This window comes from Xyrauchen texanus, chromosome 23 (genome assembly GCF_025860055.1).
Source record: "Xyrauchen texanus isolate HMW12.3.18 chromosome 23, RBS_HiC_50CHRs, whole genome shotgun sequence".
NCBI lineage: Eukaryota > Metazoa > Chordata > Actinopteri > Cypriniformes > Catostomidae > Xyrauchen > Xyrauchen texanus.
Window position 1 is genome coordinate 40069759 of NC_068298.1, and position 13073 is coordinate 40082831.

Sequence of the window (13073 nt, forward strand, 5' to 3'; positions counted from 1 at the left end):
TTAGCCCATGTAGTCATTTCAACAGTTCTCACTGAAATTGCGTGCCACTCATTTTTATGACTCTTCTTCAGTTAGGAAGGCCGAGCAGCCTCCTCTGGAGGCGTGGGTTCGAATCCCACTTCTGTCATGTGTACTTTTGTCTTTGAAAAGGATCCTAGTAGTATCATTTTCAATGAGAACTACACAACAAAATCACCAGATTTAAAAACACTAAAAAAAATATTTATTAACTAGCTACAACTCAACCTTCACAACATCTACACTTGTGGACATTCTATTTGTATGCATAATGTAAAGCCTATATATTTCACGAGACAACCAACCATTGAAATATCTATAGTGTTTTGTCTTTTATTCATTTTTTTTCATGTCTATTGTCACTGTCACACAGCAGAAAGTTCAGATGACCAAAACAACATTCAATACCCAAGCTATAATGTTACTGTTCTTGGTTTACATTGTTTTCCTTTCATGCAGTGTTCATTATATATTTATATGCAATTGTTGGACAGTTTTAAATGGGCTTTTCCCAACTGGAACATTTTAAGTAAAAAGTGTGACAATTAGCTCTGGTACCCTCTCCTATTAGGCTACTATATATATATATATATTTACAAGAATACAAACAAAGATGGTGTTAAACAAGAACTGTAACATTATAACACTGATCTCAGTAATTAAAGCATACGTTCTGCAACACATTTGTGATGTTGTACAATGACAGTTGAAAAAGAAAGAAAATACATTTCCTTGTTTGTCTTGGTTGGAATGTTTGGTTGTGTCCTGAATTTAACTCTGTGGTTGCCTCAGCTCCAAACACATTTATTGTCATCATGACAAAGCATATTTTTTAGTAAACAATATGAGAAAATTAATACGAATAAAACTAGTGTTGTGGGCCTAAACCAACCCTTGATATATTCATTACATAAAGGAGGAGGCAAGAACCTGCTTGACAATATAAACAACATTTAATTAAATAAAAAAAAACACACAAACACACACACACACACGGGGCAGATGCCCGTAAACGTGCTTTCTCTCTCACACCACCCTGCGCAGTCAGCCTTATCACTCTTGGAGGCTTGATTAGCCTGATAAGAATCACGACCCAGCTCTGCCCTTCGCCCTGGCACACACCCTCTATATCATTATGGTTTTTTTTATGATAAAATATTGTCAGGACTTGCCATTGATCCATTTTTAGTTGTGATTTATGTTAAGCGGTCAACCGATTTAGGTTATTCAATGCCAAAAGCCAGATATACTACACACACACACACATTTATAATACAACTTAATAACTGCTGAGATGTATGCACAATTGAATGCATTTTACACAGTGTTGGGTGTAATCTAATAACAAAGTAATTTGTAACTAATCCATTTTCAATCAATTTAGTTACTTTCAATCCCATTACTTGGGTTACACATATTTCTTACAAAGTATTATTTATGTAGAATGTAAAACATGAATTGTGTTTATAGGTATGTTTGTGTTTCTGTGACATCTGAAGGCCGTGCGCCCCATAACGAATCAATGTAAGGGAGAAACATGTAGTTGAGTGTATGTCTTGCTTGCAACAATGAACAATGCAGAAATATTGAAATTATTTTCAATTCATTGAGCAAAAGTATTTTAGAAAGTAACTTAAAAGTATAAAAAAAACCACAATTGGAGGGGTCTGGGAAGCTTGGCTAGTATTGACACTGACTATCACACCTGGAGTCGCAAGTTTGAATCCAGGGTGTGCTGAGTGACTCCAGCCAGGTCTCCTAAGCAACCAAATTGGCCCGGTTACTAGGGAGGGTAGAGTCACATGGGGTAACCGCCTCGTGGTCGGTATAATGTGGTTCTCACTCTCGGTGGGGCGCGTGGTTAAAATGTGATAAAATGTGCGGATTGACAGTCTCAGATGCGAACGCAACTGAGATTCGTCCTCCGCCACCCAGATTGAGGTGAGTCACTACGCCAACACGAGGACTTTGGAAACTGAGCATTCCAAATCGGGGAGAAAAGCGGAGAAAATATATATAAAAAAATTGGTATGTGTAATGTGATTACTCAGTAATCTGATTACAAATTTCTAGAAATGATTAGTCATTAATATTTAATAAACAAATTGATGTACAGTATATATATATATATATATATATATATATATATATATATATATATATATATATATATATATATATATACTGTATACTGTATACCAGGGGTGCCCAATACGTCGATCGTGATCTACCAGTCAATCGCAAAGGCAATGCTGGTAGATCGCACAAAATGTAAATGTACTTTCGTTAAATTTGAATAAAAATAAATATAATGTATTTCCTTCTTTTAGTTTCTGTCTGACTTGAATTGAGGAGTACAAAACATAAACATAGCGCGAAATTGCGATACTACTGCCCGGATTAGGCAAAACTGAATGGAATCAGACAGTTTTGCCTAATCCGGCAGTAGCATCACAATTTCGCGCTCTGTTCTCATAAATCCTTGGAAGGCGTGTATGCGCAAATCTAGTTGTCATGGCAACTGAATAAACAAAACCGCGCCTGGTCAATATTTACTTGTTATCAGAATAAGGTAAATGCCCTGGCTATTGTTTATATTGTGCTGTAGGTGTTTTGGGTTTAGTTTTAAAACTGAATGATATAACATTGAACATTATTATATATGTTTTTATTAATTAGATGATGAATTCCATTTAGGGACATGCAGTAGTGCCAACAAGCATTTTCTTATTTGAAATGAAACTGTGTTTTTTTTTAGTTGGTAGATCTTATTGAGTTGGTCATTTAAAAGTAGATCATCACACAAAAAAGTGTGGGCACCCCTGCTGTATACAGTGCTGGGTAGATTATTCTGAATTGTAATCTGGTACTAATTACAAATTACATTATACAAATTATAGTTGATTAAATAAAATGTTCAGTTAATTACACTTTTAAAATAATCTAATCTGATTGGTTTTGGATTACTTTTGAATTACTTCTAGTTCTTGTTTATTTGATGTCACAAGCATTCGAGTAGGATAAGCTTGTAGCCTTTTGAAATTATGTTCCTTAAATGCATTAAAGGAAATATAGTTAACAGATCAATATGGCAATTGGTATTTGGGAGAACTGGAATTGAGTTTATGTGTGTCCTTGTATTTTACTCATCATTTGTCTGTTTTTGAGAGAAATTACAAAAGGCACAATTTTGGCTTTACAAACATCATCCAAGTGTGGTTAAAAATCAGGCCAGTTACATTTGTCAATTCAATGAATGTACATTTAATTTACTGTACATTTTTGAAGCCGAATGCAAACTAAACCAAATGTATTGCATTAATGCAGTCGGTTCTGCATTTATGTGTGGATTAATGCATTAAAATATATACAGTATATATATATTCTAATTTTATACAAGTAATCAATTTAAGTTTCAAGGTGTTAACTCAGAGAGTGGAACTTGATTTTGTGGTTATCTGCAGGTAGTGTTTCCTCATTTCATACTGTCAAATATACCAGTTATAGTTTTCGCACACTCTACAGAATCAGCCGCTATATACAAAACATACTGTATATACTGTAGAGTGTATGTTTTCTAAATCATTTAAACTGTGAACATGGTGACTCTGCACTTTAATGACTGTATTCACCTGTGCTGTGAGAGCTTGACAGGAATAACAAGTACATAATAATAGCAAATACAGTCCCAAGGATGGCAGGTGTGGTGGCAGCCCATTTGTGTCAAGAATAACATATAAGCATTCAAATTTACAGTATGTGTATAGATCCCATTGGTCCTTCTTTACAATGTTAAAACATGCCAAGTCACAATGACAATTAGGTCAGAAATTATTAAAGGCAGATCGGGCACCATTTTCATAGTACTCGCAAGTTCTCCTGGATGCCAGCAAAACATAAGTAACAAGTAAGTAGCTGCATGCACTAATAACCTGTAGTCTGCCAAACCTGAATATTTGCTAAAGTTGGCTATGTTTGATACTAGAGGTGACACGTTTTATTTTCTATTTGTAGTGGCTTCACTCAAGCTGTGGTATTTCCCAATAAGAGGTATGAATGAACGTTTCATTGCAAGAATCTTTGGACATCCTTTGCATTGCACAAGTGACTATCAAGAATGTACATGTATGACATAGTGATATTTATTTGAAACACATTCCCTTGTGATCACATGCAAGGTATATTATGGGCTAAGCATGGAAAACATATGGTAAAATGTTAAAGAGAAACATAAAATTCAAGGCAAATTTCATATTAATTAATCTTATATAGTGGCAGATCCGAGGGAAAATGTCTACTGTGTGGTGGTAAAAGCGAGTTGTTCTCACAAACAGATGATGTTTTTAAGGTTTATGATCTATCAAGTTTTAAATCAACAAAACTGACATCCCTGCCCTAAACATTAAACCAAAACCTATTCAACAGTGTCATAAAAGCAAAAGTGAGATGAAAAAAGCAAATGCTGAAACAGTCACATTATTTTCTAATTCTTCTATGACACTTAAAGCTCATGTGTTAACTCCCATGCTCTTCGGGACTCATACCCAGTAATTTGTATTACGAGTGCAACACTCCATCAGTTTAAATGTAAAATATAAATATTTGTCTTGCTTTCTGACATCCATGATGCAAATGTTGGGAGTAATGCCATGTCCTTCTCAAATGGTAATTGTCTTTCCATCCTTTTTGATCAGTGAATTTCCATAACTTTTCCATGAACTTTCCTGGTGTTTGCAATTACTGGATACAGATTTTTTTTAATAATAATTTTTTTTTTACTGATTTGAGAACAATTTCGACAATTTCACTGAAAAGAACTCGCTCAATAGAATGATTCACTGACGAATCTGGCATCACTGAGACTTGCAAGCAAGTTTTACTCTACACAAGAGCAATATCTAGTTTGTGAAATATTCTAGGGAAGAGGAAAACTAGCAAATGAAATATTCACTCTCAAAATGTCCATGATATTATTACTTTCCCTGACATTTCCAGGTTTTCCATGACCATTGGAACCCTGAATAGTAACTGGTGTTATGTTTCACCAGGTCGTGCAGAGTCTATACGTCTGATGCTGACTGACCAGAGTAAAGAGTGGGACGAGGTCACTGTCACCGCACAGACGTGGGGCACTCTAAAGGAGAGCTGTAATAAGACCTAGATGACCTAGTAATAAGACCTCTTTGTTTATAATTCATTTTGGTTTGGCAAACGTTGAAGATTATAATCTTAAAACCATAATATTTAAAAATAAAAAGGACATTCCAAGCAAGATACAAGGGCTTGCAAAATATCATATTTGAGCCATACAACCTATTTGAATCATATACAGTACTGTGCAAAAGTTTTAGGCACTTGTGAAAAATGTTGCATAGTGAGGATGTCTTCAAAAATAAAGACAAAATAGTTTTATTAATGTCATTCAAAGCTAAAAATCAATATTCGGTGTGAGCACCTTTGTCTTTAAAACAGCCCCAATTCTCCTAGATACACATGGACTCAGTTTTTCTTGGTTGTTGGCAGATTGGATGTTTCAAGCTTCTTGGAGAATTCTCCACAGTTTTTCTGTCTATTTAATCTGTCTCAATTACTTCTGTCTCTTTATATAATCTCAGTGGGGGACTGTGTGCGGGTCTGTTACACATCTGTTGCAGGTCTTCCTGTTGTTCTATTCTAATAATTTCTATTTGCAAAAGTAATGTTTGGGAGTCTAACATTTATATTTCCTATTGACACACTAAAGCTGAAGATATAATAACCATCTTAAGACAAATGCTTTTGTGAAACATCTTATGTGCCTAAACCTTTTGCAAAGTACTATATTTGAGATGAAATTAACTGCTTTAATATCTATAGCCAAAACTTTGTTTGTTTACCCTGAGTTAGTTACAGATAATCTCTTGTGTTCAATGCCGTTACCCTGGTGAGGTGAGTAACAAGCTCCTTTGAGATGAAGAAATGCAGGGTTAAGTTAAAGATGAAGTGTGTAATTTCTGAGCATCATTCGTCACTAGTGTCACCTAAACGAATTGCATAAGATTTTACATTAATGATAAAGCATTTAGTTATTTTAACCATGTCACAGTATTTTAAAATGCTTTACTTATAACTAGGGGCCAAGCCCCGAAGGGGTAAAGCTTCTTTTGTATCTGTAAGTTTTCTTCTCATTAGGGGCCAAGCCCCTATTGTATCTGTCAGAACAAATAGAACCGTATGGTAAAGAGATGAGAAACTTGGCAGACTGACAGGGGAAGTCTGAACCTTCCTGGTCTCACCAACACACCTGTGACTGTTATTTAGGATTCTGCTGAGCTCTGTCAGTCATTTCTTCACTTCTTTTAAAATAAAAATGAATTCACTACACAAAAGTTTCCCTCCTATTGTATCTCCAGACACACTACAGGATTTCCTCACTAGCCCACCTGCGGTTACTGAGTTAATCAAGAAATCGAATTCTACTCCCTTCAGTTAGACCCAGCCCCCACTGCCCTGCTTAAACATAGTCTGTCTGCCATTTCAGTTCATCTCCCTCCTCATCAACAGACCTCTTAGTACTGGTATTGTCCCTCTAGAACTAAAAACTGCAGCTGTCACCCCCGTTTTAAAAAAGCCTGGCCTAGACCCTTCCGACCTTAAAAATTACCATCCTATTCCAAATCTCCCTTTTCTATCCAAATTGATGGAAATCAATAGTGTAGTGTAAGGCATATGCAGGCATATGCCATATGCCCTACCTATCATTCTTAGGATTTTGCATATGCCCACCTAAAATAAATGATGATACCTATGGCCGCCAGAACAACGAGTAGGCTTTTGAGCCAGAACTTTCTTAATCTACTAAAGTGAAGTGTACAAAGGCTCTAAACATGCACAGAGCTGCGGGAGGCGGCAGCAAAACTGGGCAAGACAGGTGAAGAATGGTGTGAAGCCTCCACATGCGCTATGTCTCCACGGTAACGTGCTCAACAAGCCACATGATAAGATGTGCGGATTGGCGGTCTCAGACGCGGAGGCAACTGAGATTCATCCTCCACCGCCCGGATTGAGTCACTACGCCACCAAAAGGACTTAAGAGCGAATTGGGAATTGGGCATTCCTAATTGGGGAGACAAGGGGAGAAAGAAAAATCTAAATTTGAATATTTGTCAAATATCAGAAGAAAATGTACATTCGAATGCTAAAATTGTGCTTTAAATTTTTGATTAGTTCTTTTTAATTAGACACAGCATGTAAAATTAGCGCCCTTGCACAAGAAGCTGAATAAACAAAAAAAAAAAAAACAAATAGCAAAACAACATTCGTCTAGCGCTTGTTTACGTAGAAAAACAAATGGATGGTTGCAAAAGCATTCGTTGTGAACAGCCCCTTACAGCTGGTGGAGGTACTTGACCTCTTGCTCTCTTATAAGCATTTCTCAGATTAAGCAATGAGTTTTTGAAATGCTTTGTCAGGAAAGATGTTCAATCTCGAGATCCTTATGTTCGGTTCCATTCTGTTGTGTACCATCTGCTTGAAAAGCCCCTGGCCTGGGCTCACAATCTGAGCTGCTTCAACACAGAGTTAATCTGAAAACTACTGTTATCTGGGAATATTGCTACCCTACATACAACTGTAATGAATAAAAACAATGTGGTATTTCACTGTAATAATGAAGCTTGAGTCTGTGTGTATACTGTGGCATCAGTTCAAGTGTGCAAATTGAAGCGTTTACGCCCTCATTTTACTTTTGACTTAACATTTGAAAATATGGACCGATTAAAACTTTTTATTTATTTATTTTATGCATATTAGTTGAAAATGAAAGGCTCTTTTTAAACAGACAGGAGTGTTCTTTGAAATAATATAGCATGGTGCTGTGTGGTTTATGTATACAATGCATCCACTTTTGGATTAAGGAAAAAACGTCAATTTCAAAATGTTATCGAATTTAATTCCAATTTTGAAAATATTTGAGGTAAAAATTCTAATTCTAATGTAATTTTCTAATGTAATGTAATGTAAAATTCTAATGTAATTCTAATTGAATTATTTCAGGAGCTATCTATGTACTTAATCAATAATGGCAATTTGTTCATTTTGAACCAAAAAAAATCTTACATAGTGCAGCTTTAACACTGGCAAAACTGCAGTACTTTTAGTTGGTTCCACATATATTAAATCTCGCCACTCTGATCAGTCTGTTGATATCGATGGTGTCCTGGTCAGTCCCTCTGTCATGATCCCCTGTTGTCTGCCCTGTGTTTCTCACTTGTCATCCTGAACTACACTTCCCATAATCCCCTGCCCTCATCACTGCCAGTGTCATTGTTCTCACCTGAATGTAATTTAATCATCATCACCCTTCTGTATTTAAACCCTGTTTGTTTGTTCATTCATGGTCGGTCGTCAAATGTTTGTTATGGTTGTCCTTGATTGTGTTCCTGCCCATGCCCTCCGTGGATGTTTCTCATGTTTATACTTTATTTCCCCTCGTGGATGTTTTGTTTGTTCCCTGTATTTTGTTATTTTGTGTTATCCGGTTCACCTTTTTTTTCATTAAAAAGATGCATTTAGATCCTCACTCCTCGTCTGAATCATAACACCCTCCTCTACAGTCAGAAACCTCTGCATTATATTTGATTCTTCACTCTCCTTCCTCCCTCACATCTCTTCTGTCACAAAAGCTGCTTTCACCTCCGTAATATTGCCAAACTTCGCCCCATTCTCAATATAAAAGATGCAGAGTCTTTTTCATGCTTGCATCACTTCACGACTCAACTACTGTAATGCCCTCTTTTCTGGTTCCCCCATCAAATCAATCAATAAATACATTCACAATTCTGCTTCTCGGGTTCTCACTTATTCCAAGAAATCATCTCACATAACCCCATTTTACGTAGACAGCACTGGCTACCTCTTTCCGCATTCAGTACAAATTACTCTTCACTACATTTTACATTACTCTTTCCCCTCCATACATCACAGATCTTATTCATCCCTACACACCATTTTGCTCACTCTGGTCTTCTGACTCCAATTTACTACTCATCCCACGTTACAAGCTAACATCACTGGGTGGCAGGGCTTTTAGCACTACTGCTCCAACATTATGGAACTCTATCCCACAATCCCTCTATGACCTCAACACCATACATGATTTCAAAACCAACCTCAAAACATATCTCTTTGCCTATGTCATTCTGACTCTTAATTGATCTGCTCTTCTGCTGTAATTTTTTATATATTTTTGCTTGTAACATTTGTGCAGTTGGGTCTAAAAATAGGACTAGCCTCTTTAGATTCCTTGAGCCATACAAAATTGAATTATATCCAATGTTCCTGGCTACACAGTGTGCATTGCCCATTTGAAATGTTTTCTGTTTAACAGTTTGCAGTGTCGTGACGATACTTTGTATTTGTCATTGGCATCATGCCCTGAGGGTAGGGTACTTGAGAAATTTTGGCAAAACGCACCTAGGGATAAATGTGCTAGTACAACAGGAGCCAGCTTGTACATAATAGTTGTGCAGTGTGCGTAAACCTCACTCCCCTGGCCTCAAGAGGCGCACTAGCGACTGATGCTACAGGCAGCAGCCTTTAGCCTCCTCGTTAGCATGCCCGCATCCCATGCTGGCTCAAATCCAGCTAAGACTGGGACAAGCAGGTCCGGTTACACTTTTGATTTGTTTGGCCTGTTGTCTGCCATTTTGAATAATTGTAAATAATGTCATGTAAAACATATGCTATTGCAAAAACAATATTTTATTATAAAATATATTTTTTTAATTATTTCATTGGCTCTGTACTTGTATATTGCACAATGACAATAAAGTTGAATCTAATCTAATAAAGTTATTTAGCATTACACACTAAAAAAAGTAAATCTATCAAATAATGTCACTAAAGTTTTGTACACTTGTAATTTTATTAGTAGTAAGTCCTGGTGACATGCACATGAGAAATGACAATGTTTCCACAGAATGACCCCAAAACACACATGAAAATCACATGCAAAGCTTTCTTTCTCCTGTGTTTATGTGGTCAAACAGCTTTTTGGCCAGCTACCCAAACTGGAAGACGGAGACCTGACTCTCTTCGAGGCCAATGCAATTCGACGATATTTGGCACACAAACTAGGTATGACAAGAAATGAACTTACTTGACCTGAACTGTGATTGCTTTCCTTTTCTCCTTTGTTTCTTTCTAAGAAGTTGGAAGTCTCCAGCGAGTCTCCCTGTATAGACTATTAAAAATATTTTCATGGCAATCCATAGTAAACCAGATTCTTATGTCACGCACTATATATTATGGTAAATGTAAACCTTTTCTTGCACCTCTGTACTGCAGGGGTCTTTGGGGAAAATGAAAAAGAGACTGCTTTGATTGACATGATGGATGAATCGTTGACAGATCTTTAGACAAAATACATCAAGCTCATCTACCAAGAATATGTAAGTTAGTCCTCTAAAAATATGTAATGATATACTAGTAATAAAAATATGTTGTCCCAAAAGCACTACAATATAGCGTATGAAAAGGCTGCATAACCACTGTTCTCATTGGTCAATTACTTATCCTCTTTTATATCCATAATTTAGCTGATTAGCTTCAACAGTTAGCCCATGCGGGTAGATGCTATAACTGCACTATTCTGTTGCTGAAAAGCATTTTTCACATTTGATGGCCATTTAAAACTGGCCCGTATAGTGGTGATATAAAAGTAACTTTAGCAACTTAAAGACAGACCTGCCGGGAGCACCAAGATTTTAGTGGATGAAATATGCTCCTGTTGAAATCATCAGTGCACGTTACTTCAACTTCATTTAAAAAAATCGTTAAATAATTAATGGGGAAGAACTACATTATCCATGATTGAAGAGAAAGATCCACCAATCGGAGAATCGTGACCAACAAAGTGCGCCAAAAGTGCTCTGTATCGACCGCCCACTCATATAGTGCTCTGCATCGACCTCTCTCTACACTTTCAAACTACTTATATATTTGTAAATACACTGGCGGCCGAAAGTTTGGAATAATGTACAGATTTTGCTGTTTGGGAAGGAAATTGGTACTTTAATTCACCAAAGTGTCATTCAGCTGATCACAACGTATAGTCAGGACATTACTGATGTAAAAAACAACCATCACTACAACACCTTATCCTTGAGTAATCATGCTAAATTGCTAATTTGGTACTAGAAAATCACTTGCCATTATATCAAACACTGCTGACAGATATTTGTATTGATTAAATGAAGCTTAACATTGTCTTTGTGTTTGTTTTTGAGTTGCCACAGTATGCAATAGACTGGCATGTCTTAAGGTCAATTTTAGGTAAAAAATGGCAATAAATAAACAGCTTTCTCTAGAAACTCATCAGTCAATCATTGTTTTGATAAATGAAGGCCATATGCAATGACATTTCCATAAGATTTCATGCAAAGGTGTACACTACAGTCTTCAGATACAAAGGACAACTGGCTCTAACAAGGACAGAAAGAGATGTGGAAGATCAGATGTACAACTAAACAAGAGGATAAGTACATCAGAGTCTCTAGTTTGAGATATAGACGCCTCACATGTCCTCAGCTGACAGCTTCATTGAATTCTACCCGCTCAACACCAGTTTCATGTACAACAGTAAAGAGAATACTCAGGGGTGCCTTATGGGAAGAATTGCAAAAAAAAGACACTTTTGAAACAGAAAAACGAAAGTTTAGAGTGGACAAAGAAACACAGACTTTGGACAACAGATAATTGGAAAAGAGTGTTATGGATCTTAACCCCATTGAGCTTTTGTGGGATCAGTTAGACTGTAAGGTGTGTGTGAAGTGCCCGACAAGACAGTCACATCTATGTCAAGTGCTACAGGAAGTGTGGGGTGAAATGTCACCTGAGTATCTGGACAAACTGACAGCTGGAATGCCAAGAATCTGCAAAGCTGTCATTTGTCAGCAATTTTAAGTAGTTTAACTTTTGCAATAAAACTAAAATATATTGTTTTTGTACGTAAAATCATCAACTTCAAACCAATAATTTTTTTTATTTATTTTTAAATTATGTGATTACATCATTTACAATGCTTCATGGGATTGTAGTTTGTTCCTTCATTAAAGAAGTTAAGTGCACCGTGTTGTACCTTTATCTTTTTGTCTGATTTAAATCACTTTTTTTTCTACAGTTAAAAGTTTTTGAGTGTATTTCACATCAGAGCTAGCTGGTTTGGCTCTTGCCTTAGAACTATTTTATGAAGTGTATTATGAAATCCCTGTGAAAGATATTGGACGGGCGCTGTTGCACTTTATCGAGATGTATGAAATAACAGATAACTCTCCAAACGTTACAGACTTCCTTGATTATATCTTTCTTAGGAGTCTGGAAAAGACAAATATCTGCAGGAACTTCCTCAAGACCTTGCCAGATATGAACACATTCTGAGCTGCAACAAAGGAGGATTTCTGGTTGGCTCAAAGGTGATTAATTTTTTTTTTTAACGTTAAATTCATGAATTAAAATAAAATTAAACTCAGAACAGGAGTGTGCAGCTCCCAACCCCCCATCGCTTAGACACTTTCTTAAATACATTTTCTTTGAATGAAGAGATGGGTATTCACCACTAAGTTCTGTTTTGTTTTTGTCCACAGATCTCTTTGGCAGATTATATGTTGCTGTTGATTCTCTTAAATCATCAGGTTCTTTCTCCAATCTATATTGACTCATTTCCCATCCTGAAGAGTTATCTGGACAGACTATGTTCTAGACCAAACCTGAAGGCCTATCTCCAGAGTGATGCCTTCAAGAACAGACCCCTCAATGGCAATGGAAAACAGTGACTGCATTGATCTGAATTGCCAGAAAATCCAGATGATCTCTAGCCAATTGATATGTGTCAAGTTACTCATTAACCAAATCAATAATCAGCATTATTTTATTTGAATGATCATTATGTATTTAATAAATGAAATAATAATGCAAAATCAAATAGCAAATACAGATTATTACTGCCACTTAAAGCTGTCTATATTGCTCAAAATGTCATTTTCTTTATTCAAGTGAAATGTGTGTTTTTAGTAACA

At 36.3% G+C, this 13073-nt stretch overlaps 1 pseudogene; it reads left to right on the top strand.

The window, feature by feature from the left end:
* Positions 1-3617: 3617 nt before the first annotated feature.
* Positions 3618-13073, top strand: LOC127663485 (glutathione S-transferase P-like; annotated as a pseudogene).